Genomic DNA, 13041 nt, shown 5'->3' with positions numbered 1-13041 from the left:
GGATTTGGATTTAGACCAAAGTACACACAAAAGTTCATACAAATCAGTGTACAGTCCAAGATTAAGACATTAGCCAATAATTTCCAAAGTGACTGTTGCCTTTGTGCCTCTGTTATGGCACATGGTATCATGATTTCAAAAAAATTGTGAGTACGCAGTGAAAATTATGACCACTTTATGGAAATGTGAGTTGAGAACCCCCTATTATGGTGTTATGAAAGTTTTGTTCTTGGTTCTAACAGTAGCCTTATAATATAGGATCTGTATAGCTAGCAAATCATCACATTATGTTATTAAGCAATAGGTTTTGTAAGCAATATAGAAGAAACTTGCTATGCTGCTTTCTTTCTGCAATTTGTGGTATTAGTAGATAAGAAAAATAAAGTGCCTTATGTAGAGGTAGGTTTGAACAGATGTTCCTGAATGTTGCAGGGGGGGTAGGGGTGTCAAGGAAGGTAAAACTTTCCTTCCACTCAGATGTCTGTCTTGAATTTCTCACAGTTTTTGCAGACAGTTTGGCTCACTTCCAACATACATCGTTGCCTGTCTGGTATGAAAAATGCCATCTGTGGTGTATGGAAGTTCTTTCTTTAAAAGTGGCCTGCTAATTATTCTTCAGGCAGGTGTTACTAAAGTGAAGTCAGGTGTCAAGCATGGCATAAATGTCAAATTGACTAAAATTGCCCAGTTCTTCTATGCTGTTCTTTCCCAAAAGAATAGAACAGAATATTAGAGAGAATTGAAATGTTGGTTGATACAGGACTGAGAAAACTCATGCAGCAGTATATATTGAGGTGATACTCAAAAACTGAAAGTTAAAGGATGTGGGTTGAATACAGTGTATAAAATTTCCAAAACAAATATCCTTCTGATTCTTACAAACTGACTTTCCATTCCTTTACGTCTGCACTGCCGTCTTGCAAAATGTTAAGGATCTTGGTGCTCTCAGAAATTTCAGACGGGGTAAAAGGTAGTGGAAAGAATTTCCTTCTGTGCTCTGAAAGACCAGGAAAGCTGTCTGTTGAAAAGAGTGTGGAAGATGGCTGTTTTGTGAGAATGACACCTGCAAATTCTCACCTATATTCACTCTCCAAACCACTCATGCCTGAAAGCTTTTTGAAGATTAATAGGATGTTTAATGGGCCAGAATCAACACATGAGGGCTGCAGGCAGCCATTCAGCTGATCCATGAGCCCCAGCTCCCAGGACAAGCACTACTGCTGCCTCTCATTCACAGCAGTTAGTGTGCTGCTCTGTTCCTTACATGACATCAGCCCTCCCAACAGAAGATGAAAACTCACCACACTGAGCCAGATGTTACAACACTTCTCTCTCCCTAACAGATGAGTGTTGTTAGGAGGTGAGGGATTACCAGTATAAATGCAAGGCTTCCTATTTCCTATGCTATTTCCAGGAGGTTTTTTGCATAAACAATCTTTTAGTCTTTGTAATCTAGGTCTTGAGAATGACTGACATTGTTAGTGGTTCAAAAAAATGAGGATGAGGAAAGCACAGGCACATTTACTCCTTTTGAGAGTAAGACTTTTCATTGTTTGCTTTATCAGTGGTGAAAGTAATCCAAATTTCTCTCCAGCCTTAAGCAGACCCTTGACAAAATATTTACAATAGATTGATATGATGTTGAGATAAATAGCAGTCCTGTAAGTAACTGACTGTCTAGTGCTGTTACATTTTTGATCAACCCTGAGACATCTGGATGATTTTGAACTACCAGTCTTCTACTGTGAAGAACAGTTTTATTTTCAGAAGGACTTCCTCTTGTGTTTTCAATATCATGTGTAGCCTCTAACGGCCTTAGCATATTGTGATAATGAGATGTACACAAAGCACTGGCATGCAGCATTATTGAGATGATTTCCTTTTTGGCTCAGCCAGATTCCTGTTAAAAGTTATACAGACTCTTTAGAGACTAACAAAAGAAGAATTAAAGATCCAGCAATGGCACGAAGATAAGCCTGATGAAGCTGGAGTTAGGCTCTCGTGAAATTAAAAGCAGACTTTGTATGAATACATTTATGAAATACACCATTGCAACTTCATTACACAACAAAACCACAAAACCCTAAACCCCTTTTTGGCCCAGGTTGAATACCTATCAAAATCCCAGTATTTACTTTGTAGACTGGGTATTTCATTAATTTGCAGAATAGAGGCTTGGATAAACACATTGTGATTAGAAAAAAATGAAAACAAAACTGAAATCTGCACCATAGTAGTTTTTGTACTGCTTTAATGGCTAAAACCTCTCCCGTGCCTGCTCACATTATGGATTAAATGAGGACGAAGACTATCAGTTTGTGATCAAGTCCATCCTACAACGGCATTTTAAATAACTTTTTGAATAGAGCATTTGACAGTTCAGTACAGAAACTTATTTTCATTCTATCAGGAGACTACAATCTTCTAACACATTTGCAAATATATGCAAACACCTTCCACTGCCTCAAAATTGCATAAAATCACAATGCTTTAAAAAAGGCTTCTTCACTGAACACTTATAGTGTCAACTTTGACAAGTCTGATAAGACTCTGAGGACCAAGGAAGATAGGGGTTTCTTAGAAATTTTGTCAGAAAAAATTATCCTGATATTTAAATTGGCTTGTAAAGAATCATGCTGAAAGTTATACGCAGCTTTAAGCAAACCGTAAGCAGCTACTATTCCTATTTTTGCCTATCAGTGCTGTGCAGCTGTCTTTCTGAGATGAAATTTCACAGCTGTATAACAATTCAGAGCATGGCAACAGAAGAAGTGAACATGAATAATGATGCATCTAATCACAACTGCAGTTTACTTAAGTAGAACTTTGTTTACTGCAATTACACAAACTAGATTTTGTCTGGGACACTTGGTTTCACTCCTGTGTTTTTTAATTTCTCCTGTCTGGAAAGAAAAAAATGTGTGAATCTCTTTTACTTTTACTTTTTTTTAACACATGAATTGAGGAAGCCAAATATTATTGCAGCAAATTTTTATAAAAAATAAAATTTGTGATTTTTAGTAACTATGGATTGGCAGATATGTCTCACGTGTCAGCTGAATAATGGCAATTTCCCCAGACTAGCATCAATAAAATCATGACTGGGCATGGTATCTCTAAAATGAGAGAATGACAATTTATAGAAAAAAAAATTGTCAGCTCAGTTCCCACACTGATCTCCAATTCAAGTACAAGTGTGTCTGAACCTGGCCTGGCATAAAACACGAAACTGCATTCTACAAGTGATGCTGTGATGCTCAAGGCAATAAAGAGATATTATTTTTAAGGACACTAGAGATATTTCTTGTGTGTGTATGTGAGATGCAAAATCCAGGAAAGACTTACTGATGTATCTGAGATGAAGTGAAACCAGACCTCTGAATTTTATTTAATTGACTTGAACTCTATATAGATTCTATCTCTGATATTTACAATATATCTATGTTCATAAAGAACTCAATCTAGGAAACTTTTTGAAAATGTAATTCTTGTTGTCTGGAAAATTTTAATTTGTAAATTATTTTCACCCCAAATCAAGTTACAAAGTGAACCTGATCGTAACAAAATCACCAAGAAATAAAACATTTACAAGGCAAAACTGAAACTTGTAGAGAACACATACATTTAAAATGTTAGAATGCTGCTTGCACATTTAATTTTGTTATAAATAGGAAATTGGTAAAATTTTGGTTTGTCTCCATACTACTGCAGAGGCTAAGGCATCCTGCATAGGTGTGATTCAGAAAAACAAAACTAGATTAAGTATTTATGTGAGCAATGGAGAGAATTTCAGTTGCCCAAAATAGCCAAGAAAAATACTGTTGAGATCACTGTCCTTCTCATTTGAAAAAAACAAAATTAAAGCTCTCAGCTTCTGAAATGCCAGCTGGCATAAGGTCAAAGACATTATTAATATGAGAGTGTCAGTACAAGAAGATGCCTGTGGAGGAAGCTGATGTACGAATGAGCTTCACTGGAAGAAGCGTGACTGGATGTGATGGATATCAAAATTTTACACACTATTTGCCTGGTAGTTTACACACTGTATACCTGGCAGTTCGCAGTTACACACTAAATGTCTCACTGCAAATCCCAGAGTCAGCTATAGTATTATTAATGCTAGAGCAAATACAGATCTGTGTGTAACCATTACATCTAGGGTCTAGCAGAGAAAAAAATGAAAAAAAACCACAGAATAAAAAGGATTTATTTCTTTATGAAGCATTTCTATAGACAGTTTTCTTTGCTCACTACAGTAGACTTAAAAAAGCTGAAAAATTATCAAAGCAAAAAAGCACAGGGGACTAAATTGGTGATATAGATCTAAGTGTTTTAAATTCCTTTAGCTTTCTGACAACACCTGGGCTCCAAAGATATTCAATGGAACTTTCAAAATGATTCTGATGTGAATATTACTTTTCTTTTCTGAATTCTGAAGAGTTGATAGAGGTGTTAATTTTTGGTTTTCCCACTTCCGATCCTATTGCTTCTGCTCACTGCATTCCAAATTCAAAGATATACCTGTCCATAGCCCAAAGAAAAGGACCAATAATGTTGCAAAAATGGCTTAAATATGTCAACAGCAATTTTACTGATTGAGAGCCATGGTCTAAAATCTTCACCAATATACAAGTAACCATAGAGAATTGTTAGACCAGTGTAAATTTTTTTAAAATTGCAAAATGCAAGACAACGTATTTTAAAAATTGATTAATTCAGTTTGAATATTTGGGTTGTGAAAGATTTCATTGTCTTTTAACAATGAACATACATTCCCCAGGTAGCTCATCAGTCTCTTAAAAGCTAGAAAGATGGTTCATGTCAAAATTATGGAGTTGATTCATTGCAAACCTACTCTAAGTAGACAGAACTGACCTTGAGAGTTGCATCTGGATTCTTGCAAATCTTTTTCTAATTTTCCACTATTTTGTCTTCCAGTATCTTGAAAAATCACCACAAAAGAACCACAAACCCCTAAGCATTCCCCAAAACACTACACACACAAATCTTAACTATTCTGATTGGGCTTTGGCTCAGATATTAAAACAGTAAGTGTTTCAGAACAGGTAAACAGCACAGCAAAGAAAACCTCACACACATCTTGATCACAGCTGCTGTGTAAGTTACTCTGTAACACTGGAAGGATTCCCCACAACTTAATATCAGGGAATACATTCCATACTTATGACATACAAATTTGAAGCCTATTTCGTTCCCCGAACATAAAAAGAGATTAGAAACATTCATGAATATGTGGGGAACTAGAAAGAAGGAGGAAAAAGTAGGCATTTAAGTGAATTTTGTAGTGGATAGTCTCTTTTTCCCTCAAAGTAATGTGCATGCATAAATGAAATTTCATATTACTTTTCAGTTACATTCATCATATAAAAAAGAGGACAGAAAAATAATAAAAAAAAAGCTCCTGCTTTGGTAAAATATGACATATATATTACTTGTAATTTGATTGATCATACTAATTTCAGTTATTTGTTTTATCAAATAACTTGTAGAGTTATTCTTGCTTTTCATACAGTATTAAAAAAGTGTGCAGCATGAAATGAACTTCAGGCATGCAAAATGAAATGCACTCAAACATTGAAAACATTTATCTTCAAGTTTAACAGACATGTCCAGCACTTATGGATTACAGTAGTCTTTAATTACCTCATCGTATGCTACCTGGTGCTGGGACCTCCAACTAGATTACTGCTCTAGATTTTATATTGTCCAGAAACTTGGGGTTTCTTTGAATTTTCACTTGCTTGCTTTCCTTTAGCTATTTTTTTGTCCTATCTCTTCCCCCCCCCCTTCTAACAGTTATTTGCGTATTTTGTTGTATTTATTAATTAAACTTTGTTCTGGTTTTAATTTTTCTTCAGTTCAAATTTCAGCATTTAGTTGTTTCTGTAATCTTCCAGGGCCTTCTGGAGCTACAGCTTCACCCAGTTACCTTCTAAAAGGAATGCTGTTGATTTTAAAAAAGGCCCGCAACTTCTGTTTTTATCTAATCGCTGATTAGAAAAGAATGTCTTTAGGTCAGTAAGACTTCAGCTAGTAAGTATTTTGGCAACTAAAGAGCCTGCTGAGATGTGAAGAGCATCTCCAGGTAGGATTGCACAGTATTGAAAGGTTTGGTTCTGAACATGTTACAGATAAATTACCTGGAATGTATCAAAAGAATTGGAGCAATGAAGGATGCCCTTATGCAGGTTTGGGAGTCGGGGAGCACTTGGTCCTTCTCTCTGGGCTGGTTTCCCGGTGGGAGGTGTGCTTTGGCAGAGATACTTAGGCACTGGGTTAAGGGAGTAGCGAGAGGATTTGTGTGGCTGTAAGAGGAAGAGTGTCATTTCAAGGATAACAGGCAGGTGATGGGCAGCGTCTTCACAGAGCCCTTGGAGTAGTATGAGCATCAGCTGCAGCATCCAACAAGCAAAGGGAAGTGAGAGGCTATCTGTGGATAAGTGGTAGATGGAGATGCCCTGGGTGGAGGAGGCTGCCAGCTTGTGAGTCAGGGCAGCAGAAGAAAGGCTGTTTCTTTGCCTTCAGACCTGAATTTGCGGTATTGATGCACTGGCTTAAAGGCAAGGAAGGGGAATAAACTCTGCAAAGGGTGAGCACAGAGGCAGCTGGACCAGAAGTGAGCACTCACTCTGAAGTGGTAGGGACAGTAGTTGTAGAATCCCTTTGGGTGGTGGAGAGGGGACAGCATCCATCTCCTAACATGCTTACTAGCATAAGAGGCTTTTTGCCTGCCAGAGGCCCAGGTAACTCATCAATTGGAAGAAAAGAAAAAGGGAATTTTCACCTTTCCAAAAGTGTTTCACCCTTTTTGGTGCCTAAGCTTTTTACTCTTTTTATTTTATTCAAACACATTAATTGCACTCAGCAGTTATAACTCACTGTAGTTTAAGGGAGTAACACACAGAAAATAATATCTCCCTCAAGGACTAGGGATTTGCATGCTAGATAGAAGTAGAAACTACGTGGTTTTCCCAGGAAAGAGAAAATATTCCCTGTTCCTCATGATAAAGAAAAATATTTGATTTAAGGCTAAATGATTCTTGAGCTTTAAAATATTACACAGCGATTTTTATCAAGTACATCTGCTGCTGGTACTAGAAACAACAATTCCTGCTTGTGCACATGAGGTAAAGTGGTAGCATGTGCTATTATCTTATGTGTGCATCTCATATCATGAGATGTTTCAGAATCCTGGATATTCATCTATTTGGATGTTTGTTGATATTCATCTGCTCCTAAATTAAAAACGTCAGAGCCTGTTCTGGCAATAACACAGTTATAATCACGGCTCAGACAGTACAAAGACCCATTAAATAGGTTATTGCATGTCTGATCAAATGATCTTGATGTATAAAGTGGTCTATACTGAATCTGAGGCTCTAAGCTATATAATGCTGGCCTATCATGTATTATTCCTAATAAAATAAACTAAAATAAGATTTTCAGAAATAAAAGTGCAAGAAATTGCACAGCAGAGCATGCCAAATAAAATTTGGGAAAACCCAACAGGTGGGCAGGCGGTTCTTCTAAAGTTACTTGATAGGTCTGCCTTGAAGGTGGAATTTATTTTTCTAGTAACTCCCATCCTATCCCCTCTCCCATCAAAATAAAAAAATCAACACATTTTTTTCTCAGTAAGAACAAAAGGTTAAAGTATTTCAAATGCATAAAACGATAGAAAATGTTACAAGAATACCCTAAAATTGTGTCTGCCTTATTCTTCAGCTTGCCTGAGTACCCTGATGACTGCTTCCTGACTCATTAGGCAACTGGGTCGTCTGCATCAGAGCTGGGCACAAGCAAGTCAGCTGGTGTAGGGCCGCTCATGGCTTAAAAACAGTTTCTTGGAGCTGTTTCAGGTTGTGCAGAGATACAGAACTTCAGGGAGTGCTAATAACTTCTCCAATTAAGGGTTCACCTCTTTAGCAGATTGGCAGCTGAACACCCAATAAATAGATGGGGCGTATGAAAAGCCCAGTCATTGGCAGCTGACAGCCCAGGTGATGAGTCATGCAGACAAATAACAATCCTTTAGTCAGACCACATGCTGGTTTATTGACAAATCTTTCTACAGAGGTCAGACAAGGACAAGGTTGAAATTCTGAAGTTCCCAAGCTTTCCTCAGCAGGGTAAAATTTAGACTACCATGTTGCCTTGATCATCCTTTCTGTTGTGAATCTCTGTCTTGCCTTCAGACCAGAACAACTCAAGCCAGTTTTAGTGCTTTGTTGGGTATTTTTTCTGTTGATGGAGCATGTTAAAATGGCTGAGTGCAGTGTCTAATGACCACCAAGAGGATTTCCCCCCAACACTGTTTTATTAGAATAGAAAAACTTAAAGTGAAGTAGCATCTGAAATAGAGAACACTGTGTTTTTTTGCTGAGGACTAATAAAAACCACAGAGCATGAATACCAATTCCTGCTGCTCACTGTATCCTAATAGGGTGAGCCATTACTTTCAGGATGTGTATGTCTCAGCTTGCAATCTCAGCTGCTTTTCTGCAGCAACCTCTGTAAAGTTCCTCTGTCGTCAGGATAACCTCCCTCCTGCGGCTCTGGGCCACTCCTGTCCTCTTCCTGATCAGGTCTCTGACTCCTCATCTCATGGTACATCTTTCATCTGCTACAATCCTTGAACTATCCCCTCCTGGTTTCCTTGCAGACCAATGGTCCTTTTTGGATCCCGTTGGAGAGCACCATTCTCCTGTCCTTCCAGATGTCCCATGACCGCATTCCTGTGTAGCAGCTAGAACATAAGAACCAGGGAACTTTCATGTCCAACCAAAACCAATTCATAACATGTAGTGTATACAGCACAGTCAAACAAACGAGAAAGATTCCATCCTGGTAGAGACTGACGCTCCAGAGGAAAAAAAAAAGGAGAACTTTGAAACAAAGGTACTGAAGTGCTGATGTGAAGGACGCATCAACTGTTTGGATGTAGTTCCCTGCTGACATATGATAGCCTGCCAAAGCCATATTTTTGACAAATGCACAGGAGGCAGTGACTCCATGAACTGTTCAGTTGCTCAAATAACTTGCTGCTGCTGAAATGAAGAAATCCTGTTTCCACTTCTTTCTCCCATCTCTAGTTCGTAGCTGTGTGGTTTCTTGTACTTTCTCCTGTGGTTTTATGCCAACTCCTGCACTCTGTGAACACTCTCTTTAACCACTTAGCTCACTAGAGCAGTAGAGAAATATGAAATTGTTTATTTTCTGGCTTGATTTCTTGCTATGTGAGTTTGTGAAATAAACTCAGGGAGCAATCCTGTCAGTCTCAGTGCCAGGGCAAAGTACATGATGGAGGAATTAAAAACAAAGAAGTAGAAAACAGTGCTGCCCAAATGTGTTCTAGGAGAAAATCAGCATCCAGTTCAACTAAGGAGGGGACCAGAGTCTAAGGTACAAACAATTCCCAAGGTGACAAAAGAAGGAAGATAAGGAATTTTAAAAATAAATAAAAAAATATTTTCTCCATAAGAGGAAGAAGACAGCAGATCTACCACTGTGCTGAAAAAACCCAACAAACAAACAAACAAACAAAAATTTTCAAAAACCCCAACAAACAAGCAAACAAACAAACCAAACAAAACCCAAGAAAAACAAACTAATGATTCTATAGGATCAGGAATAGGTAATATAACTAACAAATGTAAGAGGATAAAATTCTGAGACTAATATGTACACTTATCACCAACAGACTTAATAATGGGTGTATTATTTTTGCAGGAGGTGTTGGCAACCCTTGAATAAATTGATTTTGCTAACAAGTTGAATTTAATCAAGTTAGAATGATCATATAGGAACACTGTAGTATGGTTCCTAGTCCTGTGCAAAAGAAATTAAAAGTTAGCAGTAAGTGGCCAAGTGCATATCATGATGTTGATTAATACTCAAAACACCCTTGTTTTCGGTCTCTGGAGTCAGCAGTATGCTACTATAAGAACTGTGTATTAATAAGATTATTAATAATTAAGAACTGCTTATAACATCAACAAATTAAACACAAGTAATTTTTTCTTAAATGGTACTGTATGATGCAGGGTTTATCACTGACAAAGACATGGCAAATATTTTATAATATAAGTTTTATAATAATGCTGATGCATTTAGTTCTCCTGTAGTGTCACTCACTGACAAGCACAGGTGCTGTATACCTGGAGTGGTGATACAAAATTATTCTGACAGCTGCTTGTCACAGTGTACTCATCATATAAAGTATTTCTATATTCAAAGATACTACACGTAAACAGAACATACTAAGCCCAGCTCCGTTCTGGATATGATTAAGTTTGATGTGAATGACTGCCAAGGCAGACTATATGGCCCATCCCAATTTCAACCTGCCCTTATTCCCTTTATGACTTTATTATTTAGTGCTGCTTTATTGCTTAGAGAGACCCAAACAGGAAGACTCTGGGCGTTCTCTGTTCATGGAGTGGGTGGGATGGAGCTCTTTAGAGAAAACAAAATATGATCCACCTACAGATCATGTTAGGCCAGCTTCCCAATTTCCTCTAAGAAGAACAGAGGCCTTTGTTGCCTTAGTTACTGGAATGTTCTGCTAGTCAACAGCAGAATCCCAGTCTCCAGACAGAACATCCTTCTGCATTTTTGATGGCAGTATAGGATGGGAAATATCAGCTTTTTTTTTTTTTTTGTGTGTGTGTGTGTGTGTGTGTGTGTGTGTGTGTGTGTGTGTGAAGAGGATAAAAAGAGTAGATTACCTTTTGTAGAAAATAAAATAATAAAAAAAGTAACTCTTGCAAAAAAATTGTGCAAGGTCACTGAATGGAGGTAGCATCGTCTGGGAGAGGGTTAGTGCCTCCAATAAAGGAACATTCATGAGTGATTTATTTTCTTTTTCTTCCGTAGCAGCAAAAAGAATGAGCACTGAAAATTGCATGCTAACTTTCAAGGCATAAGCAGACAACAGAGACTACATTTGTTGAGCCAGACTACTGGAGCCTGTCAAAAACTCATAGATGCTCCAGATAACATTTAAAATTGTTCTTCTCCTCACCAGAGGTGTAGCTATTGTAGTGCTATCAGCTATTTTTCCTTGGATACAACTTGGAAAACACAACCCATCTTTTTCCCCTGTGAAGCACGATCAAGTCCAAATTCCTTCCTTTGGTTTTTAAAGCAAGAGTTTCAGTGCAGCAATATTGGGGTAACAACTTACAATGAAATGAGGGTTCAAAAAAATGATTTTTAAGGAAGTAGAAAGTCATAAAAACTTGATGGATTATCTTATTTCCCAGAATGGTGTGATATGATGTAGCGGTTCCATGGTACCTGAAATGTATCTCACCTTATATGGCTATGGGCTCCCTTTTCCTGCTAATTGTTCTTACCCCAGAGTGGTCCCCAAATACAGTTCACTGATAACAATTTGGGATTAAATTTAGGCCATTTTTAACTCTGTGAGCTGCTGGTGGAGCAAGATGAATACGAGCACCAGAACAATGAAGGGCTCAGGAGGGCCTGCTGAGAGGGTGTGGCTGAGGTTAAGGTGAGTCAAAGGAGCTTGAATGTGAGAGTAATGTCGTAGAAATATTGAGGTTAATCTAAACAAACAAGGACATGTTTTCTGTCATTGCCTGCAATGAAGATCTAGTCAGAATGATGTTGATTTGTGTGATTTTGAGTAAATTTTGAATTTTCATTTTGATTGAGATTTTAGATGTTAATAACTGAGTTCTAGAAGAACCTCAGATTATCATAAATCAATGAAGCTGAGAACATTAGGATGCAATTTTAAAGCATTTAAATGTTATTAATTTTTTCCCTTATATCATAATACTAGTATAAACTATATATATTAAGAGAGTGCCCAACTTTGTTTCACCATCAGTGCAACTTTAATATACTTGTGCCTTGTTCAGTTTAAAGTAAAATATTTTATTCATATGTCCAGTGACGTTCTGACATCCCTGCTCTACTTCGGATGAAATTATTTGGCATAGTTCCTTTCAAAAATTAAGGGCTGATTCAAAGTAAAATGTTTTTCTTAATTTAATTACTCAGAATTAAATTAATTAATTCTTAATTTAATTAGAATTTAAATTGTGGTAAAATCCTTAACAGCAGGATTTACAGTCCATTTCTTTTGCAGACTGTAAGCAGAACTGAACATTTAAAATGAAGGGATTATTGAGACACTGCATTTTTATTTCTAATCTGCCACAAAGTTTATTATTTGTACTAACACCAAACATCAAGTATGACTGACAAACATTTGACATGCTCCTTAGCTTCAGACTGAAAGTATTGAATGCAAATACCTGTCCTCATTCCCATTTCTAAAAGTAATTTTCTATAGGGATCTAGCATACTTCTTTTTTCACTGTTTCTTTGTATTTCCCTAGTTCTCATTCCTTTGAGCATGACTGATGGCTTCTAGAGGCTTCCTTCAGTGTAGTCATGTTAACTGAAGCTATATGAAATTGAGCTGTGATAAGCCCTACTAAAAACCAGAACGTTTTAACGGCGAGAATGCTGGGCTGACCCATACAGCGAAAACACACCTTTGCCTGTTTCTCAAAACCCTTAACATTTTATTTTTATGCAGAAGTCAAAACCTGAGCAATATGTTTTATTTTTTTGGTGGAAATCTGTGTAAAAACAAGAAAGGATAGCTTGAGCTCTGCTGTTTTTCGAGGTTCTGACATTTTTGATGGTGCAAAGGGAGCTGGGGCATGCAGTGGGCAGGGAAGGTGCATACACAGGGCTTTCTCTCAACTTCCAGAAGTGGGCCAGGCAGGGATGACACTGATACAAAAAAGAACCCCAAACCCCAGCAAACCTCCAAAACAGTGCGATGCAGAGAAATAAGAAACGGGAGGCTTTCCCCACAGAAGCCCTGAAGCCCGCAGCTCCCCGGAGTGAGGAGGCGAGGCCGCGGGGCCGAGCGCCGCGGTGCTGTGGGCGGTCGGTCTGTGTGTCTGTCGGTGGGTCGGTCGGTCTGTCGGCGCTGTGCGCACCCGCGGCGCGGAGCGGGGGCAGCGCGGCCGGGCC

Source organism: Empidonax traillii, unplaced genomic scaffold (genome assembly GCF_003031625.1).
Source record: "Empidonax traillii isolate 1590-97213 ecotype Southwest subspecies unplaced genomic scaffold, ASM303162v1 scaffold35:size4298261, whole genome shotgun sequence".
Lineage (NCBI taxonomy): Eukaryota > Metazoa > Chordata > Aves > Passeriformes > Tyrannidae > Empidonax > Empidonax traillii.
Note: the sequence above shows the minus strand (reverse complement) of the source record.